Raw genomic sequence first — 16,952 nt, 5'->3', positions numbered from 1 at the left:
ATCTCATAATGGCTCCCTCCATTTTCTTTGAAATAAAAACCCTCTTCAACTCATTTGAAAGGGTTCCCATTTTGGGGTTCTTGGATATCTTGATCTTTGTGCTCTCTCAAGCTCTCTCAAGCTCTCTCAAGAAAAATCAAAGGAGGGTTTGATTTCAAAACTTAATCTCTAATTATTTCACTTTTAGTCATTGGCATTAATAAGTGTATTTACCAATATTCCAATAGTCACTTGCATGCAATAGGAAATAGATTTATTCTTGGATCTATTTATCAATTTATTCCAAGTTATCTTATTTTCCAATCTATACCAATTTGTTTATCCATGGTGGTGGAAACACATAAACATGGGTCTTACTAAGGTAGGCCCCTATACAACCCCAACATTTTCCTTCTTTCTAGTGTGCGCAGGTACAGGTTTAGTCAAGTGCTCGGATTTTGAGATTTAGTGTTTGCAGGACACATAGATGACAACATCGTGCATTGGTGTCTTAGATCCAAACATCTCTCATGTTGTTCATTTGCTTTGTCCTTTCTATTTTATATTTAATTTTAAGGAATATACAGTTCATCTTATTCATATCTTGTGCATTTTGTATTCAATTATTTGTAATTAGTTAGTTTGTTAAATAGTTGGTAGTTTATTTATTTTTGTTATTGTTCTATGTTCTATTTTTAAGAAATAGATACTATTGCCTAACTCTATGTTCTGTTCACCTAGGACACTAGCACGTTGTGCTGCAGTCTGTATTCCACATTGCAGTCTGGGGTCCGGACTATTGTCTCTGTTATAGAACCTCGTAGAGTTTGTCAGAGGTTAGCCTCAGTTCTCTGATAAACCTAGAGCATTCTTTTTATCCCATGGCTTAGTGTTGCGCCTATTCAAAGAGGTAAATGGCTCGATAATTTGCCCTTGTGGGTTCATCATCCTTGAGGTGGCAAATTCATTCCACTACATTTTGGTGAAATTATTGCGAAATGATCTAAATGTTGCATCTCTTCCTTTAGGGGTTTAATGCCTTTAATAAGGCATTCTTGAAATATGACTTTGATATGTTGGATGAAGTCTTAAATGACTTCCTTGATGCACCTCCTCCAAAAATGAGTGCATAGGATGAGTCGCCTTCCTCAATATCCTCGTGCGAAGAGAAAGAATCCATGAATGTCATTGTCATCTCCATAGCCCCTCAAAGGCTTAAGAGACCTTTCTTTCATGTGATGATGGCTAGTCTTTCCACCCCCAAGAAGGTTAAGTCCATTAATGGAAACCCTTTCAAAGGATAAGCTTCTGATTTGTATGCCAGATTTGTGCAATCTAAACAACCATCTTATAACATCATTGCATGCACTTATAACACTCTTCGTAACAAGCAAGTTTCTAGACAAAAACAACAAGTTTCTTTACCACCTTCTCAACTAACTCTTCGTAACACACCTGTACTGGCGGACAAGTGACTGAATAATTATGATCTTATCAAGCAACTTAGGGTTACTCCTAAGATCTCATTGTGAGATTTTCTTAAAACCACCCCAACATACCAAGGTATATTGTAGGAATCTTTGCAAAAGATCTTCATACCTTCCTCTGTGAGACCAGTTGACATGAATCCATTGATGGATCATATTCATGCGGATTTGCCGAATACTACTTTCTATTTGCATGAACTCCCACCAACAAGGTGAGGAATCTAGCAGATCCTTTGATGATTATTGTCCATGTGAATGGTGTGGGTATCATATGAACTCTAGTTGATACTAAATCTACACTTAATATTTAGGGACTAAAATTGCTACCAAAGATCAAGGTAGATCCAAAATCTTTGGCAACGTCCTCTCTGTACATTCAAGGTTTTGACGACTATTGAAAAACCATTGTAGGGACTGTCATACTATCTTTCAAGGTTGGACCGGTAACTATAGCAGCCCTTATGCACATTATGTTAGGCCCTTTATCATACAACCTTCTTCTAGGTATATCTTGGCATCATTCCTTGGGAGTCATATCTTTTATGCTTTATGGAGCAGTGAAGTTCGTAGTTGATAATCGGGTTGTCATAGTTAGGGTTAATCTTGAGGCTATGCAATTATGTCAAATTGCCACAATGGGTGAGGTTGTTTCTGCACTCTCGTTTCATAATTGGGTGCCAATTTATCTTCTTTGGTGATAACTTCTACTTGTGCCACCTCCCCTAAAAAAAAGGAGTGTAAGAAAGCAGAAATCCCTAAGGAAGTCACCGAAAAGGAGAAGTCATCTGAGTCTCTCACAATTGACACTCCTAAGACAAAAATGTTAGAGCCATAGTTTAAAAACCAATCTCCAATAAAATGGTCTTCTCCATCGAGAGTTAATGCATGCTTAGGTGACGACTGGGGATCTTTGGACTTCATTGATTCTCATGTTGGTGAATACAAGGTATGTCTTGTCCACTTTAGTTTTCCAAAGATAGCATTCACTTCGGCTATGATGAAGGATGATTATGCATCCATAAATTCGGGTGACGCTTACCATGTGGATCATCTTTTCTATACCAAACCACCATCAAGGAATGAGCTTAAAGACATCTATGGTCCTGGATACAAGCTGATTTCTTAGCTTGGGTACGATGGAAGGGGTTGTGGGCCTAATGAGAAAGGTATTTGGATCCCTTTAGAGGTCGAACCTTGCTACCACAACACTAGACTAGGGTACCGTCATATGACATAAAAGTTGAAAGCATGGTTGACAGTGAAAATGATTTCAGCCGATCCCCTGCCTTAGAAGCTTATCCATCTAGAACTCATTGATACTAGTGCATCACCTATCGAGATTTCCTTGGAATTATTCCCCTCAGAATAATCCTTGAAGGAATTTCTAGGTGCTTATGAGGAACTACCATCTTATCATCATAAATGTCGATTCCCATATGTATTGAATTCTCAAGCCTGCTTTGGAGAATTTGTTGCACAAGGGGCACCTCTTTCCTGTAATGAATAGAAAGTATATGTTTCTCATCTAAAAGATAGTAGTGCACTACTACATGGGGAGACGACTGACATTGTCATGAGTGATAAGGCTCCCAATAAAGTAATAAAGACTGCAAAGTGCTTGTCCCCTAAAGAATCAAAAGAATATTTCAAGTTGTTACATCAAGTCCCTGAAATATTTGGTTGGTCCTATGAATAGATGCCCAAAATTGATGAGTCAATTTTGTTACACAACATTGTGCTTTATCCTGATGCTAAGCTGACGAAACAAAATATTAGGAAATATGAATCCTGAGGTTGCTTTGTTGGACAAGACTGAGATAGAGAAGCTTTTAAAAGCTAACTTTATCCGACCTATTGACTACTCATCATGGATCTCGAACATTGTACTGGTGAGAAAACTTGATGGGAGAATTTACATTTGCATCAACTTTCAGGATGTGAATGACACATCGCTCAAGGATGAATTTCCTCTCTCGAGTATTGATAAGATCATTGATTTGATTGCTAGGTATGCTTTGCTTTCATTTATGTATGGTTTCTCAGGTTATAATCAAATCCATATTAACCCAAACAATCAGTATAAAACTGTCTTCACTACCCCATTGGGGACCTTTTGGTATGTCGTCATGCCATTCGAGTTGAAAATCATAGGAGCAACCTATAAATTAGCCACGACTTTGATCTTCCATGATTTCATCCATAAGATCTTAGAGGATTATGTCAATGAAATTTTGGTAAAATCCATAGCATGAGGAACACATGTTGAAAACCTACGTCTAGTATTTGAAAGACTTTGGTTGTATAAAATGAGACTAAACCCTCTTAAGTGTGTGTTCGGCATTGACATGGGGAAACTCTTGGGGTTTATCATCTCTCACCTGGGAATTGAAATAGATATATATAATATTGATGGTATCATCAACATGCCTCTACCTAGAAACAACTCTCAGAGATTCGTAGTCTACAAGGGAAAATCCAAACCATTTGTCGATTTGTGGCACAACTGCCTAATTGGACTCTCCCTTTCACATGATTACTAAAGAAGGATGTTCACCTTAAATGGAATGAAGACTATCAAAAGGTTTTTGATTCCATCAAGGATTACTTGGCTAATCCTCCTATCTTGATGTTAGCTATGTCTGATGAACCATTATTTTTTATACATCTCATGCTCTAGTAGTATTGCTAGCTCAATGTGATCATGAAGGTCAAGAGAGAGTTGTCTATTACATTAGTTGAAAATTGATAGATTATGAGACCCAATATTCTGCCATAGAAAAATAGTGCTTAGCTCTCATGTTCGCAAATCAAAAGCTAAGGCATTACATTCTCCATACAGAAACATGGGTCATTGCCAAAAATGACATTCTTAAGCATCTTTTTCTTAAATATAATCTTTCAGGATGGTTGGCTAAATGGGTAATGTTACTCTCTAAATTTGACCTAAAGTTCATCTCTTAGAAGTCAATAAAGGGATAGGTTATCATTGATCAGTTAGTTGACACTCCCTTAAGCAAATATTTTCCCACCTTAGATCTCTTCCCTAATGAGGATGTCTTGATCATTGATCAAGACCCTATGTGGGATATGTATTTTGATGGTTCAAGATGTCAAACTGGTTCTGAAGTAGGTGTAGTCTTTGTTTCACCTGAACGAAAACCGGTTCCTCTTTCATTCCACTTAGAATTTCATTGCAACAATAACATCACTAAGTATGAGGCCCAAATTGTAGGACTTCATGCCATGATTGCCATGGGTGTGACACATATCTGCATCCATGGAGACTCTGAACTCATTGTATATCAAGTGATAGGTGCTTATCGCATGAAATAGTTGAAGTTGTCTTAGTATAAAGATTTAGTTTTGACTATACTAAAACAATTCACTACCTACATGATCGATAGCATCCCCCAGAGAGAAAATTGTCATGTCAATGCAATAGCAAGCACAACTTCCCTTGTAGGCCCTAGTTTTGGTCAGGATGAGTATCACTTTGTGGTGCAATTCCTTCGCTCTCCAACTATTTCAGATAGCGCATATAAAGACAATCTCATATGTTCTCATCTCTACCCAGGAGAATAGTTTGCACATATATTTGATTATCTAAAACTGGAAGTTTTCTTGAAGATGCTAGTAAAATTGTAGGTGCATGAATTCTAAAATTAGCTACCCATTATATTCTCTTATTTGACATATTATACAAGAGGCTATAAAATGGTCTTCTTTAGTGATGTCTAACAATAACCGAGATCCCTATGGCCCTTCAAGAAGCCCACTCAGGTTTAAGAGGTGGTAATTTTTGAGGTAGATATTTGGTGCACAAAATTATTCATATGGGGTAAGTGCACCAAGATGGTGAACAGAAAAGTTGCCACATGCAAAAAAAAAATTAATTTTTCATAACCCATGCATGCTCTAGAAATTCAAAAACGTGCTAGGCTTGGTAACACCAAGCCTAGCCAAAAACTATTAAACAAACAAAAAGTTACTTGAACATTTTATTTTATAGTAAAAAATCAAAAGTTCCTCAAAACCCGTACTAGTTTTGAGGAACATTATATTTTAGAGTGAAAAATCAAAAGTTCCTCAAAACCCATACTGGTTTTGAGGAACATTATATTTTATAATAAAAAATGAAAAGTTCCTCAAAAGAACATTATACATTTTAGAAACCCGTGAGCTATGAAAAACTATAAGTTTTTGTCTTAGTTCTCCATAACCCCTACGGGTTATATAGAACTAGGAACCAAATAGGAAGTGGGGAGAGAGAGAGAGAGAGAGAGAGAGAGAGTAGGGAGTTGGAAGAGAGGGATAGAATAGGATAATCAGAGGGGGACAAAGAGAGAGTTAGAGACAGAGAGAGAAGGGGATAAGAAGAGGGAGAGAGAGAGAGAGAGAGAGAGAGAGAGAGAGAGAGAGAGAGAGAGAGTAGGGGGAGATGGGGTAAGAAAGAGAATAGGATATAGGAAGAGAGGGAGAGAATAGGATAATGAGAGGGGGAGGGAGAGAGAGGGGAAGAGAGAGAAGAGAGGTAGAGGGAGGGCAGAGATAGGGAGAAGAGAGAGAGAGAGAGAGAGAGAGAGAGAGAGAGAGAGAGTAGGGGGAGATGGGGTAAGAGAGAGAATAGTAGATAGGAAGAGAGGGAGATAATAGGATAATGAGAGGGTGAGGGAGAGAGAGGGGAAGAGAGAGAAGAGAGGTAGAGGGAGGGCAGAGAGAGAGAGAGAATGGGATAGGGAGAGAGAGCAGGAGAAGGATGAGAGGGTGAGAGACATGAGGTAGAGAGAGAACAAGAAGGATAAAAGGGTGAGAGACTCGACAAAGAGAGAAGTGTGAGCGGGAGAGTGTTGGGATAGAACTCAAGGAGGATAATTAGGGCTTAGAATAGACAAGTTGAGTGATGGGCAAGGAAGATGAGAGAGGAAAATAAGGGAGACATGCATGTATACAAACATATATACATATATCTATATTAATATATTTATATAAAACTATGGATATGCATACATACATACATAAACACATAATGTATATGTATGTCTATACATATGTGTAATAAATGCTAAGTTTACAAGCATACATTATTATGTCTTCATAACCCATACGAGTTTTGTGAAACACAAAATAATGGTTTTAGTTCTACATAACCCATATGCGTTATGTAGAACTATGAATAGCACTTTTGCATTTACAAAACCCGTGCAGGTTATGAAGAACTATGAATAGTACTTTTTGTTTTTCAAAACCCGTGTGGGTTATGAAGAACTGTGAATAGTACTTCTTGTTTTTCAAAACCCGTATGGGTTTTTGCTTGGTAAAAGGGTTGGATAACGAACCTAAGGCTTGCAAGCCCATTTTCCCCCCATTTTTGTCCATTTACACATTTTTTCATCTTCCAAAATGATCAAGTGGGTATCTCTTAAATTACCACCATAATCTCACATGTCTTCTCAGTTTTCTGACCATATATTTTTTTCTATTGTTGGACAACATTAGCATAGTAAACTTTTATTTTCTTTACCAGCACCTTGATAGTCCTCATAGACATATGTGTACCATTTTTTATATAACTTTTGATATACTTGACGAAATTCAAAATAAATTACATATTATTGTTCTACACTAGATTCTATACACTTTTGAAAAAAAATCATTTTCAATTATTTTGATGCAAGTTATGCCCAGTGCACAAACAGGTACCAAATTTTCAGGATGCAGTCACTTCAAAAAATCATTAAAAAAAAATACTCAATGGAAAATTACAAAAAATAACACAACTTATATATCTCACTCTTACTTATCATCCTACCAAAGGGTTTTGCAAACTAGTAAATCTAACTATATATTTTGTGCAGTGTACAAAAAGAGCTATGTTATATTTTTCTAAAAAAATCAGGAACCCTTTTTCACGCATGAAAGGTTTGACCCTCTTAATTTTATCCAATTTTAAAAAAATTTAGTAGTTTAGAAACTAGATTCAGAGCACTACAATTCTTATTGTTTTCTCAACTACTATTTTTTAGGGCATGATCTTCAAATATCTCTTTGAAGTTTAGGTTAACTCTTCTTTAGAAAAAAAGTGGCCACTTATACCCCCCTTTTTGTTCACCATCTTGGTGCACTTACCATATGAGGTATTATTAGCGAACGATGGAGAAAGATGCATTCGCTTTTATTAAGAAATTCCCTCAATATCAAAAACACAACAACTTGATTCAAGCTCGCACAAGAGCTCCGTAGTGAAGTCTCTAATTGGCCTTTTCAAATTTAAGGACTAGATATTATTGGTAAAATATCTCCTCTGTCATCTAAAGGTCATGTCTTCATTATTACCGTCACAGATTATTTCATGAAGTGGGTCGAAGTGATACCACTATGTTCAACCGTTGACATGATTTATGGTTTTATCATGGATAACATCATTTCTCAATTCAATATACGTGCTACCCACATTTATGATAACGATACGTCATTTAATGAAAATGAAGTCAAGTAGTTCCTTGAGAAGTTCTACATTCAACATTTATTTTCCACTCCTTCCTATCCACAATCCAATGGTTAAGCAAAAGCATCTAACTAAACAATTGAGTAGACTCTTGTGCAAGACTGTCACTAAACATGATAAGGATTCACACTTGCAATTAATTTATGCGTTATCGGCCTATCACATGAGTGTCCATACGGCTACAGAAACAGTGCCTTATAACCTTGTGTATGGCACTCATACCATCATGCCTCTCGAATTAGAGATCTCATCTTTGCATGTCTCCTTAAAAGGGCTTATCGATGATTATTCTTATCACACTCTTCATTTGAATTAGCTAGAGTTGTTAGATGAGCACCATTTGAAGGCCCTTCAAAACCTCCAGGCTTATCAGAAATCTCAATCTCATCAGTATAACCAAAATGCGCTTCTGAGAACATTCAAAATAGGTGACCTAGTCCTCTTTGAGAATGAAATAAATGTCAATGCGCCACCTGACCAATGCGAAAAGTTTAGTCTGAATTGGTTAGGTCCTTGCATCATCACTTCTATATATGATTTTGGTGCCTATGTTTTGTCTTCCATGGATGGCACTCCTCTCAAAGAGCCTATCAATGTTGCACACTTGCATCGGTACTATGCGTAGGAAGATCTATAATATGTGTCTTGCATGTGATGCCTAGTTCCCTATGGCGGCCATGTCTTGATGCATATCCTTTGTCAACACAAGCCTTTGATATTGTGTTCTAAAGTAACAATGCATAGCCATATCCATGTCTGTGTGCATGTGTACATATTCTCTATTCTACAACCCATAAATCATCATAGTATTTCACCATGCATGTATAAATATAGCAACATGTAAATGATGATAGCCATCTAATCTACATCATACATCTCATAAGCATATAATACAAATGAAAACATCCATCCATGATAACACAAGAGAGATGATCAAAATGTCGTATCCCATCATATATATGTATAATATATCATGTACATGTATAGCACTACAAAAATACGTGATGTTTTCATATGTGTCCAATACATTTGTGTACATATCAAAAAAGAATGCTATACACCATATATCTAATCAAAATGTATCAGCCCATTGGTGTTGATGGATCCTTCGCTGATGCTTGTGGACCACGAGCTGGGGGACGTGTCCCTGAGCTGGCTAGCATTGGTGATTCCTACTTTTTCCTTAGAGGCTATCGAATTGAGGTGGACTGTGACCTCACAAATGTAGTGCTCCATGAGTGTAGACCCCTCAACTCTCCTCATAGCACCATAATGGTCTCCCATTGCATCATCATCTCTTCCCGCAGGTCAATCTCTCACTAGCGTGCAACATCTAGATCTGTCATCAGCTGATCCACTTAAGGGAAGTATAGGTGACCCATGACACCCTGTTGCGTGGCATCCAACTTTCAGTGGACGTCATCAACTTGGCTTTGTAGAGCATCATGTACCCTCTCAATAGTCTTAGCTCACATCATTTCCTAGTCTCTCTCTCTTAGGACAGTTTGTACATCCTATAGGGCCTGATCCCATTGCCCCATCATAGTGGCCAACTGTGTTACTCCCTGTACTAGCTCCACTCAATTCTCCTCATAAATTGTCTGCAGTCGTGCTATAGGATCGAACAGATGGATGTGTCATCCTACCACCTAAATGGGTTGATAGGTATCCAGCATAGGATCCCGAAGCTGCACATCTCGGATGATCTCTGCAAGTGACCAATAGACAAAATTCAGCCACTTTTCCACACCCTGTGCAAACACAAAAATTTCCTACTTCAGTACCTTGTCATATAAAAAATATCTATCTCTATGTATGCATATCAAAAGAAGTAAAAATAAATGAATAGAAAATAGCATATGCATACTAGGATCGCCTGCCTACTAATCTAGATCTCATGGAGGATCCTTGTTGGTAGACCCCTCTACACCAACTACAACAGTTGTTGGTGGAACAATTGGTACTGTTGGGAGTACCCGCTTGACCCGTTTATATGGACTGGACTCCTCATCCGCTATTGTTGGCCTTTTCTCTCCTCCTCTGCCTTTGGTGAGCCCTTGGGCTCATCCTCTCCCGGCAGCCATGCATCTCCACCTACTGCATCTAATGGTAGGATCAGTGTTGGAGTATCTCTCTACCACCACTCTGTGAAGTCAAGATTGACTCTAACATCGTTGATATCCAATTGTGGATCGATGTCCTCATTTTCACTACCCTTGGAGCTATCCTGGACATCCCCCATGGTAGGGAGAGGAAGGTCTTGGGGTCTCAGAGTGCTCTTGGCTAATCATGCATAGGTAGGAGTGAGGGGTGGCACTTTCTACACTTGTCCAACTTGTCTCATGGACCAGTGCTAGTAGTAGGTCATCACCATGTAATCGTGCCGCCCAAGTAGAAACTGGTCTCTCTGCATCCGTGTTAGTTGTATTCGGTCTGCAACATAAACTCCCATCTCCTAGTATTGCTACCAGATGACATCTCCAATCTCAAGCTGATCAAATGAGATGCACCAGAAGGTGAGTTCTCTTGTATGCCATGCTCCATGCCATAGAGGATAGGAGTGTGCCCGTGACATGTCCAAGGGCATCGACGTCTTGAATCCTATAGGTCGGGTGCACATGATGTGCTCAAAGGCCCACACCTATAGTAGCATACACATGGTTAGACTATAGTTCTGATAGTGCATGTACTCTGAAAGCTCATAGTATAGATGAGCCAACATGTTGTGGCCCCATGCATATGCAGTCTATCTCTCTTCGATCTCTCTGATATGAGGCACGAACCCTGCTACCATCTCTAATCCCTGACCATCTGTGAGGACCTATAGTGCTATGATCATGATCATGATGCACCAGATAAGGGGAATGACAACTTGGCCCTGGCTAAGTGCTCATAGATACACGTACCATGTGTTGTCGATATGCCGACCCAAGGCCCACTCCTGCTGAGTGATGAGCTCCCGCGATGATAAGATTGTAGTGGTGACGCACTTCCCTCTGATAGGAAGCCACCAAATCTAGTACATGCCCACTAATGTAATAGTGATGTCCCCCATGGGTAGGTTAAATGACATGGTACCCAGCGCCCCAGTCCTCCATCACTTCTCATAGCATGGGGGCTTGAAACTAGAACTTAGGGAGCATGTAAGTCCACCATAGGTTGACCCTTCATAGAAGTCAGTTCTCAGCCTATGTGAGATTCTTCAATATGTCATGTAGCATGTGCAATAAATGCCCCGCAGTATGCCCCCATATCTTAGGAAATCTTTGCACATGTAAACAACATAAATTGTTCCATTAATATCATTCATCATCATTTTCAACAGCTGCTAGCATGCCCAGAAGATGACATTACATCTTCTAGATGCTAGCATCCAGACAAGATGACAATGCATCCTCCAAACATTAGTGATGATCTGGGACAATTACGTGCTACCTATACGGCAATGTGTCTCCTAGATGGCTACATCACGGTCCTGCGAAAAAGACTTAAAAGATGCAAAAATGACAAAAATGAGCATGATTTGAGCCATACCTAGTCAGGCTCCTCGCCCTGCTCCACTATGGTGTGAAGCTCCTCAATCATACTCACACTAAACTCCCATTTGTGAGGCATTTTTTCTCTAACTCTATACAATTTTGAGCTCGAATGCTTGCAATGAATAGTAACAATGACCCTTCCATGGGCCCACTTTTGAGTATATAGGCTAAATTTTCACCCAAAATGGCTTATGCACTCTTTGGTTCAATTTTGGCTCATTTTCCTTCCTGTTTTCCCCACCTTCACTAGGGGGAAAAGACGAGGGGGCATATACTCGCCTACATCTGATTTTTCATTTCTTTCTAGACTAACTTTTGTTAATCATTCTTCTTGCTTGAGTAGCTTCCTTCGTTTTTTGTGCTAACACATTTGTTTATTTTGCAACATGCTCTTTGTCTTTTCAAATGGTACATCTCTTCACCAAAACTTGGGGGCATCATTCATGATCATGGACCTGACTCCTGCGACTTCCACAATGTCTCTGCATTGTATTTGTTGCCTTAGCCACATTTATTGTGCAATGTGAGCTTGGTGAACATGTATTTTAAACTACTTTAGTGAGACTTATCCCTAAGGCTGATCATTCCACTAAAGTGGGGGAAAAATGTACTATCTTATATTGTACCTAGTGCATTTATGACACTTGTGAATGATGCCTTAGGCATTTATGATGATCCTATGATCAAAATTGTAATATTTTATCATCGTAAGGCCTTCATTCCAAGGAGCATTGCTTAGCTCTGCCAACACTTCGACACCTATTCTCGATGGATAAAAATGTGACGTGTGGACGTGTGTGCACCATGCTAACATCTAGGAAAATAGTCAAAATTCAAAAGTGTCAGTGACTCAGATGCACACTAACACGTGTCCCTTGGCCCGTGTCATGTTATAATGGATCCCCCCACTTGCTTCAAATTAAAAATTCTCTTCAAATCATTTGACAAGGTTCCCACTTTGGGGTTCTTGGCTATGTTGATCTTTGTTCTCTCTCAATTTCTCTCAAGCAACATCAACATCAAAGGCAACCTATCAATACCAACATGAAGATTCCTGACCTCATTGTAGCTTATTACCAATTCATCTACCAAGTGAGCTTCATCACGCTCATAGTGTAAAATATAAAGGAGGGTTCACTTTCCAAACTTACTCTCTTTATTTGACTTTCATATAATGTGTCCTTTGCATTAATAAGTGTATTTACCAATATTCCAATATTGATTTGCATGCAATAGGAACTAGATTTCCTCTTGCATCTATTTATCAATTTACCAATTTATTCCAAGATGTATTTTTGTAATCTATACCAATTTGGTTGTTTGTGGCGGTGGAAACACCTAAATGGGGGTCTGTCAGAGGCAGGCCCCTTGACAGCCCGAACATTTTCCCCCTTTCTAGTGTGTGCAGGTACAAGTTTAGTCCAGTGCTTGGATTTTGAGATTTAGTGTTTGCAAGACTCATAGACAATAGTGTCGCAACCTGACATTCATGCACCTTTCTAGAATCCCTGATCTAAGTGTTTATGGTGAAAATGGATACAACTTTATTGAAAGACTAAATGAATTCAACCACAAAACCCTAGCCTAACAACAACAAAGATCCACCATAACATATGAAGATTACCTAAGACAATGTAAATCAAATGAAATCACAAAGATCATACCATCTCATGTCCAATAGGGTTTGGATCTCCATTATTCCTATCTCCATTGATCTTTCTTGATATATTTGCTCTCAGATTTTATATGTGCACAAGAGCTCAACAAAGAACGGAAATGTGGTTGTAAGTAAGGCTTCATCACATATGAACGTTCGAATGCTAGAGTAGTCGGGGAGTCAAGTGATCAGGGTTGATAAATAAGGAAGAATCTCCTTATATAGAAGACACTATAAGAAATAGAGGGATACGATTAAGAGGTGTAAAAGATAAATAGTTGGCTATGATTAGAGGGTAGGTAAAAGAAATAATAAAATAATGAGAGGGTAGGTAGTGTATGAATTAAAAGATGAATGACATGTGTCATGGGTAGAAAAGGTTAATGAATTTATTAAATAAATAAAGATTTATTTAATTAATAGAGGAAGTGGGATCAATTAAATAAATAAGATATTTATTTAATTTAGGAAAAGGATAATTTAAATAAATAAAAGTATTTATTTAAATGAGAAATAAGGCTAGAAGAGGATAATTGAATTAATTAAATAAATAAAGATTTATTCAATTAATAGAAGAATTAAGCTTAGATAATTAAATAAATAAAAATATTTATTTAATTAGACATGACAATTTTAGGTGTCTACATTTTGCCCCTGTTTGAGACGATGCAGCTTGTTGCGTTGTTTCAAAGAAGATAATATGAACTGATACAAAGTTGTCCCAAGATGGAAATGATATGCCCCCTCGAGAGATTGGATGAAAATGTTTTGAAAAGATCATAGACAATCTCTCAATAAGAAAGAAAGGCTAGAATGGACTGACCAGATAGGATAAGGTGATAGAGTTATGGGATAAAGAAGACTGACTCAAAAAATGAGGTTTAGGGCTAGGACTAGGGCTAGGGCAATCTATAAAATAGACCATGAGGGGAAAACATCCTCATTGTCATCCATAAATCCAAAAGATTAGAGTGCATAGAGAGAATAGAGCGTCAGCAATCAACAACGATGGCATTGGTTCACAGATTCAATCGCGTTCGTCGATTTCAGAGGCCACCAAATGCAAGAGAGTCGGTAAGTACCATAAAACCTCCTTGTACTTTGTCACAATAAATGTTGTCATTAATGCATGTTAGGTAGCACAACAAAATGCCTTCTAGAATATGTCAAACAAGGTCAAAAAATGTTGAGGCGCATCTGTGCTAGTGCTAGGTGCATCTAGGTTAGCTAGGCGCATCTGTGTTTGTGCCAGCTGCGTTTGTGTAGGAAAAGGTGTCTATGTCAAATACAAGGACGTTTGTGTTGTGCAGGCGCATTTGTGCAATGTGGGAATGTCTGTGTCCTCTAGGCCGAATCGATAGTTCTGTGATGAACATACGCTGTCGATTGGATAAGTTGTTGAGAGGATACGCTCAAGCAGGTCCTCTAGGGAAGACTAGGATAGCAGATAGGGCTAGGATTGACAATTCTGTAATAGAACATACGTTGCCAATTAGGAAACTACTCCAGAGGATACACTCAAGAAGAGGCCCTAGGATAGCATAGGTCAAGGCACTTTGTGATGAACAGGGAGTACCAAGACATAGTACTTTGTGATGAACATGGAGTACTAATATGAGCAGCACTTTGTGATGAACAGGGAGTGCTAATATGAGCAGCACTTTGTGATGAACAGGGAGTGCAAAGACACGTAGTACTTTGTGATGAACAGGGAGTACCACTAGGATAAACAACAACACTTTGTGATGAACAATGACTGTCACTAGGATAGAGCACCATATGATAGATATAAGCACAAGGATAAAAAGAAATATTTTGTGATGAACAGTGAATGCCACTATAACTGACACAACTAATTTGTTTGACTATAGGAGTACCTACCTATGCTGGAGTCATGGGAGAGATTCCCATCGACTTAGAGTTTACGACCAGAGTTGACTTTTGAGGACAGAGCTGCAATTGAGGTAATGGGTCTGCGATTCATTTTGTATGTGCCTAAGTTTTGGGCAAACATGGGGTTGCTGACTACATTAGCTGAGAGATGGCATTCAGATACTTGCACTTTCCATTCGCCAATAGGTGAGATGAGAGTCACCTTGGAGGATGTATATAGGATTATGAGGATACTGATCGATGGGGAGTTGATTGCCTACGATCGAGATAGAAATAGGGATGCCCTGAGATGAGTGTTTCAAGAACTGGAGATGAGGGTAGGACACGTGGCATGGGATACCATGACATAGACAGGGTTGGCACTACCATTAGTATTGGCAGGAGTGATCAGTGGGTTCCTGTGTCTAGATAGGGCGACACGAGGGTTGGCTACGGGTTGGGAGAGCAGCTTGGAGACACTGGTGACACAGCATACTAGATATGCCTAGGGACCATGCGTGGTGGCACATTTGTACTATGAGCTTCATTAGTTTGTATACCATGGATCTGTAGGATTGGGCTATGGAGTGACATTATTATAGTTATGGGCTTATGAGCATCTACCGATGACCTAACCAATACATTTTAGAGGCAGGGGCCATGGGCACAGTTTTGTTCACTTATATGACATGATTGCCTCGCAACCACAGATCGGGAGATTGGAGCACTGGCGCAGGGTCATCAATGAGATTGACACTGTGGTATGGAGACCATACCGAGAGTGTGAGGAGTGGGAGGATGATGCAGTGGAGCTGCCATACACCTTCAGGAGCAGGTATCTGATTGGGGTGACACCCTATGTATTGGAGAGGTAGTTGGTTGATAGGTTTGGCCGATAGGTGAGATGATAGTCACCTTGGAGGATGTATATAGGATTATGAGGATACCGATCGATGGGGAGTTGATTCCCTACAATCGAGACGGAGATAGGGATGCCCTGAGATGAGTGTTTCAGGAACTGGAGATGAGGGTAGGACACATGGCATGGGATACCATGACATAGACAGGGTTGGCACTACCATCAGTATTGGTAGGAGTGATCAGTGGGTTCTTGTGTGTAGATAGGGCGACACGAGGGTTGGCTGTAGGTTGGGAGAACACCTTGGAGACACTGGTGACACAGCATACCAGATATGCCTACGGACCGTGCGTGCTGGCACATTTGTACTATGAGCTTCATCAGTTTGTATACAATGGATCTGTAGGATTGGGCTACGGAGTGACATTATTATAGGTATGGGCTTATGAGCATCTACCCGTGACCTGACCAATACATTTCAGAGGCAGGGGCCATGGGCACAGTTTTGTTCACTTATATAACAGGATTGCCTCGCAACCACAGATCGGGAGATTGAAGCACTGGTGTAGGGTCATCGATGAGATTGACACTATGGTATGGAGACCATACTGAGAGTGTGAGGAGTGGGAGGATGATGCAGTGGAGCTGCCATACACCTTCAGGAGCAAGTATCTGATTGGGGTGACACCCTATGTACTGGAGAGGTAGTTGGTTGACACCTTCATTAATTTTATCAACCAAATCTTCTACACAATCAATGTAAATTCTACAATTACCTCTATGAGTAATGGAAGTCAAAGAGAATCTTCTACTACAAGAGTGGGTCACACTTCTAGAATAAGTGTTAGGTCTTGGCTACCCAAAGTGGTGATTTTGAAGAATTAAATGAACTATTTAGAAAAAGAATTAATAGATCGACATAATTATGATTTGGAAACTCTCCATTCTTAATACAGAACACAATGTAATATATTCTTATAATAAAGAAAAATTGTTGACATTTTTCAATATACAAAAAAATATTTAAAAATATGATAATATAAATATGATTGTA

Source organism: Cryptomeria japonica, chromosome 7, assembly GCF_030272615.1.
Source record: "Cryptomeria japonica chromosome 7, Sugi_1.0, whole genome shotgun sequence".
NCBI lineage: Eukaryota > Viridiplantae > Streptophyta > Pinopsida > Cupressales > Cupressaceae > Cryptomeria > Cryptomeria japonica.
The sequence above is the reverse complement of the archived record's forward strand: the minus strand, read 5'-3'. Positions refer to the sequence as shown.